This window comes from Phocoena sinus, chromosome 3 (genome assembly GCF_008692025.1).
Source record: "Phocoena sinus isolate mPhoSin1 chromosome 3, mPhoSin1.pri, whole genome shotgun sequence".
Classification (NCBI taxonomy): Eukaryota; Metazoa; Chordata; class Mammalia; order Artiodactyla; family Phocoenidae; genus Phocoena; species Phocoena sinus.
Window position 1 is genome coordinate 78847906 of NC_045765.1, and position 12329 is coordinate 78860234.

Consider the following 12329-nt stretch of genomic DNA (forward strand, 5'->3'; position numbering starts at 1 on the left):
GCCTGGCGCTGGCTGATTCACACCGGCAGTCATAGCCTGGCTAGGAAATTATTAATAATAACTCGGACTGAATAATAGCTGTCTGGGGACAGTGCTGGAGTTTTGCTAGAGTTAGGTGTAATATTTATTTATTTGCTAATAAACTAATAAAAATTACGCTTTGTGTCTCACTAATTTCTCGTGATGTGTCCTTCTTTTGGGCGATATACTAACACAAAGCGGTAGGGGACCCTTTCAAGGGTTCGTTGTTACTGCTCCATCTTAAGTCATTATCGTTTGTATTTCTTTGTAAGTTGAGATTCCCGTCTCCAGAAAAGGGAATGAAATACACTGGCCAGTTGAATATTTGTTTCCCTTTTAAATCGTGATTTTAAAGCATGATTTGTATGATAGAAGTTAACGAGTTAGAAATTAAAGTGAAAGCCGATCACCCTCATTAGGTAATTGGAATTCTCAGCTGGATCCAATTTCTTGATATTCTACTCGGCAGCTACCCTGAAGTTGCTTACCACGTACCTGCTCCTAAGAGAGAGTTTGCGTTTTCAGTGCCTTGGAGTGAATAATTCATTTTAGGATAGCCTTTGGATATGAGTTAAGCAATTTTAATTTTTTGTGCATGCAAGTAAACAGATCCAGAAGAAAAAAAGGGAGAGGGTTGCTTTTAATCCCATAGAACTTGCATTTCTCTGTAGTCTTCGTCAAAAATAGAATTTGAATGGCTAAAAACTGGAGACAGCATTTTATTTTTATATTCCATTATGATTTTTGGTAACTTAATAAAACTTGTTTAGAATTTTGATCATAGAATCTTTGTGGTAGCAGAGTAGATCTGCATGAATTGTGTGGTGAACATGACTATTAAAAACAATTCTAATGAGTAATTTGAAATTACAATGAAAGCTTCCAAATTAAAATATTTTCACCTTCTGGTGTGAAACAAAATTCAACTCAAGCACAAAATACATTCATTTTCACTTTATAACAAATTATATGAGCTTCTTCTCATCGTTATACATAGCTGACTAAGTGAAAAAGTTTGACTCATCCCTCCAAACCTAAATACATCAAATACATTTATCACGGTAAATTAATACTTTCATTAGCCTTTGGTAAATTTTGTTGAATGACTACATCAATCCCCTCTCCAAATATCACAATAATTGTTACCAGCACAAAATTAGATATAAGGTTCTAAAGTTATTAAAATGTCATTCTAAAGAGTAATGGCTGCAAAAAACCACGAAAAAGTAATGGCTGCATCTTCTATTGTCAAACTGACTTTCTCAAATAGCAAATTCAAAGCTTCAAGTTCCATAGATAAAATAACAGGGAAAAAATTATTGTATCTTTTGCCATGTATATCTCTATGCCTTAGTACCGGATTAGGTGCAGTGCCTTTAGTCATGTAGAAACAGAGTGTTTGCTGAGATTTACGACAATGATGGAGTTAACCACTGCTCACAGAGGGGGATCAGGGGAGGAAAGGGTGCACAAGGTAAGAAAGAAATGGAGATTTGGCAAACAAAATGAGGAGCTGTCAGAATACCAAAACTCAGATTACCAGTGCTTCCACCTAGCCAGTGCCTTACAAAAGCTCATGAAATAATATAGTAATGTAAAACCCACTGTGATGGAGAAAGAGGAGAGCAAGTCAGTCAGATATTTATCATCTTTCTGTTTCAGGGAATCATCTGATCACACACACCCAAAAAATCTTCTTGCTAATAAATGTCTGTATTTGGAGAGTACAATAATCCACTATTAGTATGGTGATGAAAAGCGACAAGATGCCCCGACAACTTTGTTTTACTTTTAGCCTGAATCCTCATAACTTTATTGTTTGGGGCATTTTACACTATTGGGTTATGACAGGGGCACATTTAAGAAGTTCTCCTTTTCATCAATCCTCTTTTCTTTGTAAAATTAACAAATAGATTTTAAGCTTATCTGTAAACTTTTCATATAGCATACCATAATTTTGCTTTTTTTCCCTATATATAGGATTATAGATGCAACATGTGAAGTTAAGCAGTTAGAACAACAAAGACAATATTCTTCCATGTGGATAGTACTTAGCACATAGTAAACACTCATTTATATTTGTGAGAGTGAGGAGGGAAGGAGAGGAAGAGAATTACAAAAGATTGAAAGAAAGGCGACAATACAAGGGCCTATAACCTCCAATAATAAGCTCTTGGAAAATTGCATGTGCTTCTCTTTCTGTCATTAAGATATATAAGTGCTGGAATTTCTCTAGTTTAACACCAGAGGTCATACTCATCCACAAAATACATTTCAAATACTATCAGTTAAATACCTTTATTTCCAGTGTCACATTCTTGTAAAAATTCCGTTTTTTTTTTTCCTTATGGATTAGAAAGATTGCTTTTGAATTTGGATGTTTCTGATCTATCTGCAAAGGCAGTCAGAACAGCTGATGCAGGGGTCCAGGGCATCTGTTTCCCACACTGAGTGCTCTGAGGGATACTTTGACCTACACAGTAAATGTTTTTCTGGGATTTTCTTTTTTCTTTGCCTGGTTGAGTAAATTATTTGGTGGTGCCAACCACAGGGGTTGTGACAAGACACAGCCTCTCTGAACTCAGTTTGCTTAGCAGTCAGTGCAAATGGGGACTTGGGATAATGTCAGAGTCTCTCCTTGCTTCCCGACATGTCTCATGAAAAACACTTCTTCTTAAACCACGTATTGTCATCCTAACTTCATAAGAAATGTACATTTTAGAATATCATTGTTACACGTATTCTTTTGCTTCCACATTATTACTAGAAAGTATCAAGACCTGAATGAGCTTATTGATGATAGTCTTGTTAAGTAATACCACCATTATTCAGGGATTAATTATCCTGTTAGGGCCTATTCATTAACTTTTCCAAATTTGTTTTACCCTTATCCTTGCCTCCTACCATTTCTCAGCTAATTAGCATATCTATAAAAGTCTCAGTAGTGCCAGCAAAAAAAAAAAAAAAAGATAGAACTTATACTAGTTTTGTTAGCAGAATTGAACAATGTTACACAATTGAATAGGTGAACAGGTTGAAATTATTGACTATAAGTCTTTTTAAAATAGTCTACGGATTACATAAACAAATATCCCTTGGCAACTAGAAACACACATCTGAATCTAAATAGAAAGTCATAAAAAAGACAGTGGATAGCACATTCTAGTTTATAAAGCAGTTTCTCATGTGTTACTTTATTTGCATCTCTCAAGAACCCTATGCAAGGTAGGGAAGTTTTTATGATCATCTCTACTTTACAGGTAAGGATAATCCTGAGATGTGGGCTACCCCAGGTCACACAGCTGGTGAGTAGCAAGAAAAAGCCAGACTTCAAGTACATTCTTCTGAGTCTGTCTGATGAGTCTGTTTAACACTCCTCTAGCCTTTCCTCCATAGCAGAAAAATTACCTATTGACTCTATCAACTCATACAGGTGGTACTCCACTAATAGTCAAGGAATGGACAGCAGTGGCTTATCATTACCATTCACTGCCTTTGAATGACCTCATGAACATATCCTCACTGGCTTGGCTGGGATTCTGAGATTCTTAACTACTGCCCTTTCGTTAACTTCATTTGATCAACAGAATAATTCATGAGGATCTAATACAAGTGTGGATGAAATGGCAGTGCTGTATGCATGCAGGTCCAAGGTACCCAATTAAAAAGTATTAAAAAAATTAAGATTCTACTCTATTCAGACACAGTCTTCTGCTGACTTTGTTGGCAGCCTGGGCATTTCTCATTTTTGCCAATGTCCATAGTAAAAGCTGAAGGCCATTGAAGACTACTTATTAGCACTAACAGAGTCCATTTTGTCTTTTTACGTAATAAGTGAGAAGAAAGAGGCTCAAGCTCTTTGCCCTGTGGCTTAGAGGAACTCTCCTGCAGTCCTGCAGGGATCCAGCCTGGCTCTCGGCTCTTGTGCTCTGGCAGAGTTGTCTTCTCATTGCATCTCCCTTTGTGCCAAAGAGTGAGCAGGGAACCAGAGAAAGGAGGTGGGGCTCTATGCCACAGGCAGAGATAAACCAGTGTGTCTTACAGCAGGAGTAGAGAGTTACCAAAAGTGGGATCAAGGATGTGCAAAACCATTCCTAAGTATGGAAGTCAAAGCTTCCACTTGGTGATCTCCGAAGTTTCATGGTGGCTCAGTGCTCAAACATAATGATGCTACAAAAGTCCTTGAAGTTTGTTTTCCCTCTGAAATCCAATGTATTGTCCCATCATTATTTTCTCTTCTCTTACAGGATTAGGATCCATGATGAATTAGCTCTTTTTTCTCTTTTCCTGTTAATTCCATTCCCATAGGTTATACATCAACCCTCTATGTTTTCCTTTTTCTTTCCTACCTCTTGCCAAACAGGCTCAGGAAATCAATTAATCATCCTTTGTCTATCTTTATATTACTATTTCCCTTTCTGGAACTATTTGTAAATTCCTACTTCCAAATAATTACTTTAGGGCAAGGAGAGAGCTGGTGCCCACTCATATAAAGGTGAAAAGCATGCTTTTCTAAGTAGAATTAAACATAATGTCATCAGCAACAAAACACTCTAAGTGTTGATAAATCTTGAAGTTCCACATATTCATCCTCATCCAATAAGCCAGATTTTTCTTAAAAATGACTTTTATTCTGTGTTGTTGATGTTTTATTTTTTAGCTATAAATTTGGTAGCACTTTTTCTCTATTATTTCTATCCATATGCTACAAAATGACATACATGATACAACATAACAGAAAAAAACACAACAGATATATACTACACAAATATAATGACAAAACACACTATCTGACACAGTGTTTTACCCTTGTTCCTTAGAACGAGTGCTTCTCAAAAATGTTTTAATTAGTCAAAACTATTGGTTACTTTTGTTCACAAGTCAAGTTCTCTTAACAAGGGGTATTTCTTGGCTCTTGTAGCTGCAAATATCATGATTAGGGAAGACTTCAGTGCTGTTTGTTTCAGAGGTTAAGACATCATCAGGTTTCCAGCAACTTTCTTGTCATTGTCCTTCTTCATATATATTGATCAGACTAATTTACTTTATGGTGGGAAAAATGCCTATAGCAATTCTAGGCTTCATATCTACAACCATGCTATCCAGAGGGCAGCAGATCACCCCTGTCCCAACATTCCAACAACTCTCTTGACATATCTATTGAACTATCTCTATTCACCAATAACATGATTTTGTATTTAGAAAATCCTAAAGAATCCACTACAATATATTAGAACTAATAGACAAATATAGCAGACTTCTGGATACAAGATTAATATTTAAAATGTCAATTGTAACCCCAAAAATTGTCAATTATATTTCCCTACACTAGCAATGAGCAATTTAAATATGAAATTAAAAAAAAGTTTAATGTGCAATACAATAAAAAAAGATTAAGAATATATCAACAGAAATGTGAAACTTATACACGAACTAAAAAATATTTTTGAAAGAAATTAAGGAAGACCTAAATAAATGGACATACATCCCATATTAATGAATCAGAAGATTTAATATGGTCAATACTCCCCAAATTGATCTACAGATTCTCTCAAATCTTTATCAAAATACTAGATGATTTTTTTGGAGAACTTGACAAACTGATCCTAAAATTCAAATGGAAATACAGGTAGCACAGAATAGTCAAAACAATCCTGAAAAAGAACAAAGTTGAAGGACTCAAACTTGCTGAATAAAAAGTTACTATAAAGCTATAGTAATCAAGATAATGTATAATGGAATAGGATAGATATATAGATTAATGGAACAGAATTGAGAGTCCAGAACTAAACCTTTACATTTACAGTCAATTGACTTTTGACAGGGTGCCAAGATAATTCAATGGGAACAAAAATAGTCTTTTCAACACATGATACTAGGAAACCTGGATATTCACATGTAAAAAGCAAACTTGGACTTCTTCCTTATACATAACAATTAACTCAAGTAGATCAAAGACTTAAGTGTGAGAACAAAAACTATAAAACTCTTAAAAGAAAGCATATGGGTGAGTCACTATGATCTTGGGTTAAGTAATAGTTTCTTAGACACGACACTAAAAGCATAAGCTACAGAAGAAAAAAAATAGCTACATTGGATTTCATCAAAATTTTGTGCTTCATAGAACACCAAAAGGAGAGTAAAAAGACAATTTACAGAGTGGGAGAAAATATCTGCAAATCATAGATGTGTGGGACTTGTATCCAAAATATAAAGAACTCTTTCAACTCAATAATGAAAAGAATAAATACCCCAAAGGCAAAGTCTCTGAACAGACATTTCTCCAAAGAAGATATAATAGTGATAAATAAGCACTTGAAAATAAATACACATCATTAGTCACTAGGAAAATGTAAATCCAAACTACAATTAGATACCACTTCATAACCGCTAGGATGCCTTTAATCAGAAAGACATATAATAACAAGTGTTGGAGAGGATGTGGTGAAATTCGAACACTCATACACTGCTGGTAGGAATGTAAAGTGGTACAGCAGCTTTGGAAACCAGTTTGGAAGTGCCTTAAAATACTAAATGTAAAGTTACCATATTACCCAGCAATTCCACTCCTAGGTATATAGTCAAAAGAAATGAAAATATACATCTACACAAAAACTTGCACATGAATGTTTATAGCAGCATTATTTATAATAGCTAAAAATTGGAAAGACTTCAAATGTCTGTCAACTTGGTGAGTGTATAAATAAAATGTGGTATATTCTTACAATAGAATATTATTCATCAGTAAAAAGAAATGAAGTACTGATACATGCTACAACATGGAGAAGCCTTGAAATATGTGAAAGAAAACCAGTCACAAAAGACCACATGTTGTATGATTCTATCTATTGGAAATGTCCAGAATAGGTAAAGCTATAAACAAAAAGTCACGTTGGTGGTTGTCTTATGCTGGGAATGAGGAAGGGGCAGTAAATGGGGATTCATTATTAATGGGTACAGTGTTTCCTACTGATTTAATAAAAACATTTTAAAATTAGATTGTGGTAATAGTCATATAACTCTGTGAATATATTAAAAATCATTGATTTGTACACTTGGAATGGGTGAATTGTACAGTATATGAATTGTATCTCAAGAAAGTTGTTAAAAACTGATGAGAGAAATAAATCCCCAAACAAAACTGAATGCTAAAATGGAAGTATCAATTTAAAATGAATAGTGCCAAAGCAACATTACATAAAAGTAGAGAGGAGCAGGAATAAGTTTCCTAAGTGACATGAGTGACTATTAGCTATGAATTTTACGGAATTTGAGGATTCAAAATTTTTTTCTCTGAGCCTCTATCTAAATGGCTTAAAAATCCTAACAGTATCATGATTCAATAAATATCCAAGAATTATTTCAGGAGAAAAATGAGCTGTGGCATTATTATTTTAATTGTGGAATGCAGATTTCTCTTACATATAAGTAATAGATCAGGTATATTTTGTACTGAATTCTACAGTTAAAAATCACTGTCATCATATGATTCTAACAGACAGTGTAAAGGAACTAAGACTAAAGCATTCTCTGAAGATGACTTGTAATGGTTACTTGTGACCATTAATTAATTTCTCTGTAATATGTTAGCTCCATCACCCTTCAGTAGTTCAGACAAATACTTATAGCATGATGAGACTAAAGCCTTTTTTAAGAGGTTATCTGGGACAATTTGGGAAGTATACGCTCTTAGTCTTGAGGGTTGGCAGCAAAAGTGCACTCTGCACCCAGCCCACAGCATGTGGTTCAGCTGTTTAAAGCAAATGGCTTAAAGGACTCAGCAGTCAGGAAGACATAGCACAAGGCAGACACTGTGTAGGTGGCAGAGGTTTCATTTGATATTGACAAGTGACTGTAACACCGGGATCAGACTTACTTCAATGCTCACTTTTAAAGAGGCCAGGGGAGTCAGAGGCCCTCTTATGAAAGCCGAGCCAATGCTCAAAGCTGTCTCATGAATGGTTGTCTAGAGGAGCTCAGAATTGGATATTAAATCAGGGGAATGCAATATTCCTGACGATTTCCCATTCTTACATGAAGAACTGATTTGTTCATGGAGTTTCTTGTTTGTTCGTGTCTTTAGACAAGATAAAGGTCATGTTTTTTGTTTAAATTTATTAAATACTTTGCTAAAACAGTTTCTTTTTCTTCCCCTTTATTTTAGTGGCCCCATAGATGATGGAAAAAACGATGCAGAAAACAGAACACTTTGTTCTTGAAGATAAATTAAATGCAGTGTACTAAGCCGTTGAAATGAGATTAATCAAAAAGATTTTTCTAGGTTATTAAGCAGAGTTCCAAGATGAAGGACTCTTGTATTTCCTGTTCTAGATTTTAGTATTTTGCTTATCTCAAGATCAAGACTTTGGAGAACAACAGAGAGAACAACAATTTTAAAACTGAGCTTTACCTACAAGTAGTAAATTCTGACATAATTGATGGGGTGCCACTTGCTACTTTAGCATGCCTGAGTGTTGACTTTTTTTTATTAGATCTCCACTCAGAGGGAGGGGTAGAGAAGTTAGTTTTGCTTGGATTCGCTAAAACGGGGCAAGGAAGGGTCTTTCACTTCACTTTTGTCCCTTTCTTTAACAAGTAGCAAAGAAAATATCTTACGTTTGTATGTCTTAGACTTATAGTCCTTAGGAGGCCCTTATGATGTTTTCTTTTCTTTTTCTCATTTTTTTTTCCCCCTGAAGGGACTGTGGATTTTCCTAGGAAGCAGGCTTCATTCTTGAAGGTTTAAAGAGGATCATGGTCTCACAATCTTCAGGAGAAGTCAGAAAATGTGAGAAGGATGAAATCTTTCAGATAACTAACTAGAGAACCCTCAATTCCCAGCAGACCGGAAGAGGAAATTGGTAAGAAGAGGGAACATGAGTTCAAACTTAAATGTAGTAATGGATATGACACAGACTTTGTCCTCAAGAAGCTAAAAGGACAAGGTACTCTCTTTCTTTCTTGTTCAATTTCTAAAAACAAGGAAACTTGCTTCAAATAAATGTTCAGAAAAGCTTTCTAAACCTTCTTTATGTAGCTGACCTAACTACTCTTTAAAACCACAACTCACTAGACGTAAGAAGAAAATAAAGGAATACAGTTTTATGATCTTAAGATGGAGAAGGTTTTCCTAAACAATTGCCTACACGCAACAGCCATAAAGGAAAAGACAACTGATTTTATCTTATAGCATTACAAGACATCCATAAGGACCAAAATCAAAAAGATGAGTGCCATATTTAACAGACAAAAGGTTAATATTGAGAAATATGTTTTTAAAAAAGGTCTAAGAATTTGATATGAGAAAAAGAAAAGAAAACTGGATGGAGAAATAAGAAAAGGATATGAACAAGCAATTCAAAGAAGATGAAATGTGAATGGTCCAAGAAAGCAAAAAAGACCTCTGAATAATCAAGGAAATACAAATTGAAACAATTTGCATTTCCGTTAGACTGAATAATACTGTATAATGCATTGGTAAGGATGCAAGACACCAGCTTTTTCATACACCATAGATAGAAGTGTAAACTGGTAAAGCCTGTTTGAAACCAATTTGACAAGACCCCTCAAAATGTTAAATGAGCAACATCTTTTCAGTTAACAAGTCCACTAAAAGGAACCTATTCTTTAAAAATATTTGCATGTGTGCACAAACATATATTTACAATGATGTACATCATAGGAAAACAAAACAGAATAAAATAAATGCCCATCAAAAAGCATCATCCTATAGTAGTTTCTTTTTTAAGGATAAGACCTATACGTAGAGGATGAATAAGACCTATAGAATTATCACCAGTACTCTTATCATTAAATCAAACAGAACAAATCATACAGTATGATCACAAATATAAAAATTATATGCTTCTATCTGTATATAAATTCATAGGATGGAGGCCATCAGGATTGTAGTGGTAAGTGTGGAGGTGTACATGTGGCTGTGGGCATGAGGGAAGTTTTTAGGTGTTGCTTACTGGGTGAATCTTAAACAATGAATACATTTTTGAAAATACAATAAAAAGAAAGAAAGGAAAATAAGCCCATATTGCTCAGGCATGTGAACCTATCCCTTCCCGATCTCTTAGATGCCCACCACTGTATTTCCCCATATTGCAACAAATGATTCCTCATCCCAATTAGTATAAGCTTCATGGGAGGTGTCCAGTAAGTGTTTATTGAATTAATAATTAAATCCATAAATTTAAAGTTGTTGCCTTAGGAAAAAAAAGTAAAACTAGAGGCTGTGCAAACATCCAAGAATCAGTCTTGTTTCTTTATTTACTGATGTATCAAATTAACTAGTGAACTTATAGATGTGAACTTAATTTTTGCTTTGCTTTGTTTTGCTTCATGGAAAGGAAACTCTACCGCGGTCTTTAATCAAGGTTTCTAAATGCCCTGCGTTGGTTGTCCATGAACTCCAGATGGCATTTTCCATCCCAGGGTTAATTAGGCCTCCACTGAAGTCTTTCTATGTCTCCAAAATGGAAATGGTTGTAATCATGTGGGCAACAACTGTGCCAGAATCAGATTCTAGCTATCAGATTTTTATAGGGTAAGAGTAAAACTAGAGATGAACCACAGATTGGGCCCAGTTTTACCAATGAGGTAGCTGCGTATTTACCTTTTGGGGGTAAATGATCTTTTTGGCCTTCAGGCAAACTAAAGTAACAATATCCTAAACTTTGCTACAAAAAGTTAATTCCACTTAACTCTCTGGAACTATTTCATCTATCACTGTTGAGGGGGAGATGGAGGTGGTCACGGTCATGTGGCAGCAGAGGCTCTCTATAGGGTTAAAAATCTTCTGCCTTTATTTTATGTGAACAGCAAGTATAAAAAAATCATTTTTTTCTATAATTCATGCTAAATGAGAACTATGGGCAAAAAACCACACACCATTAGCTTTTCAAGAAATCAACAAAAATATAGAAATTGAATCAAGAAAGTCTTATAGAAACTAAAATATAAAAGGTAAAACTGATAGTTCAGGGAGCTGAAAATAGTAAGGCCACATGCAAGTAATAAATAAACAACCTTTCCAAAACTATAATCATTGCAAATATAATGTTTCCAAGTAATACCTGTGAGGAATTTTGTACTCCTTAATTAAATGTATTTTAGACTCACTTTTTTTACTCTTCTAACTTCATTTGCTCACAAATATCTCCTGACATAATAGGACTTTGATTAAAGAAGTTTAAAACACACTCATAATGCAACTGCTACTCACATTTTCATCACCCCCTCCAGTGAATTTTGATATATGTGTGTGTATATATATCATATATGAATATCATTGTTTATCACAATTTCTTGCAGTCTTTGTCATTCCCTATCTCAACTGCTGTTTTGATTTAAACTCCCTTTAGTGGGGCATGCTCTCAAAATCCTTACATGCCTGAGATGTCCTTTTATTTTCAGATGAATAAAATATCAATATATTCTGGTTATAGGTTCTTAGAATGGAGTCATTTCCTCTAAGTAGCCAACATATGTTACTTCACTATATTCTAGTTTCTAGCATTGCTATTGAGAATTCATATGCTAGTTTGTTTTCCTTTCTAATGAAAATAACCATTAGTCCCTTTATCTAGAATCTTGCAATATTTACTTATATTCTTGGAGTTCAGGAAATTTTGATGGGGTATATTTAGATGCATGTGTGTTTTCCCCACCATTGATTCTTCTACAGCCTTGATGAGTCAGTCTAAAGGCTATAGCCATTCTGTAGCTCAGGGTATTTTTCTTCTATTATTTATACTTCAACTGTTATTTTTCCTTTTTCTAGAATACTAATTAATAACATATTTTGTATCCTAGATATGTCTTCCAAATCATTTATTTTTTTCACTCAGGGTTCCAATTATTTTGTATTTTTGCCTGTGTTTTGAGATACAGTTTCCATTTAATCTTCCAGGATGCTAGTGTGATACTCATCATACACGTTCTTACTTTAAGTCATTTTATTAAATCATTAAGTTTTTTAAATCATGCTTTAAATTTCAAACTCTCTCCTGGAGAGTTCTCATTATGATTTTTAAGCTTTTTATTTTGAAATAATATTAGACTTATGAAAAATAGTATAGAGTTCTACCTACTCTTCATTCAGCTCCCCTTAATGTTAACATCTTATACAACAAATATGCTTATTAAAACTAGGAAGTTAGCACTGATACAATTCTATTAACTAAGCTAAGATCCTATTTAAGCTTCATCAGTTTTTCCACAATTATCACTTTTTTTTATGGTCCAGGAACCAATCCAGAAACTTTGTACCTGAGATTTCCTCGAAATCCTATCTGTCC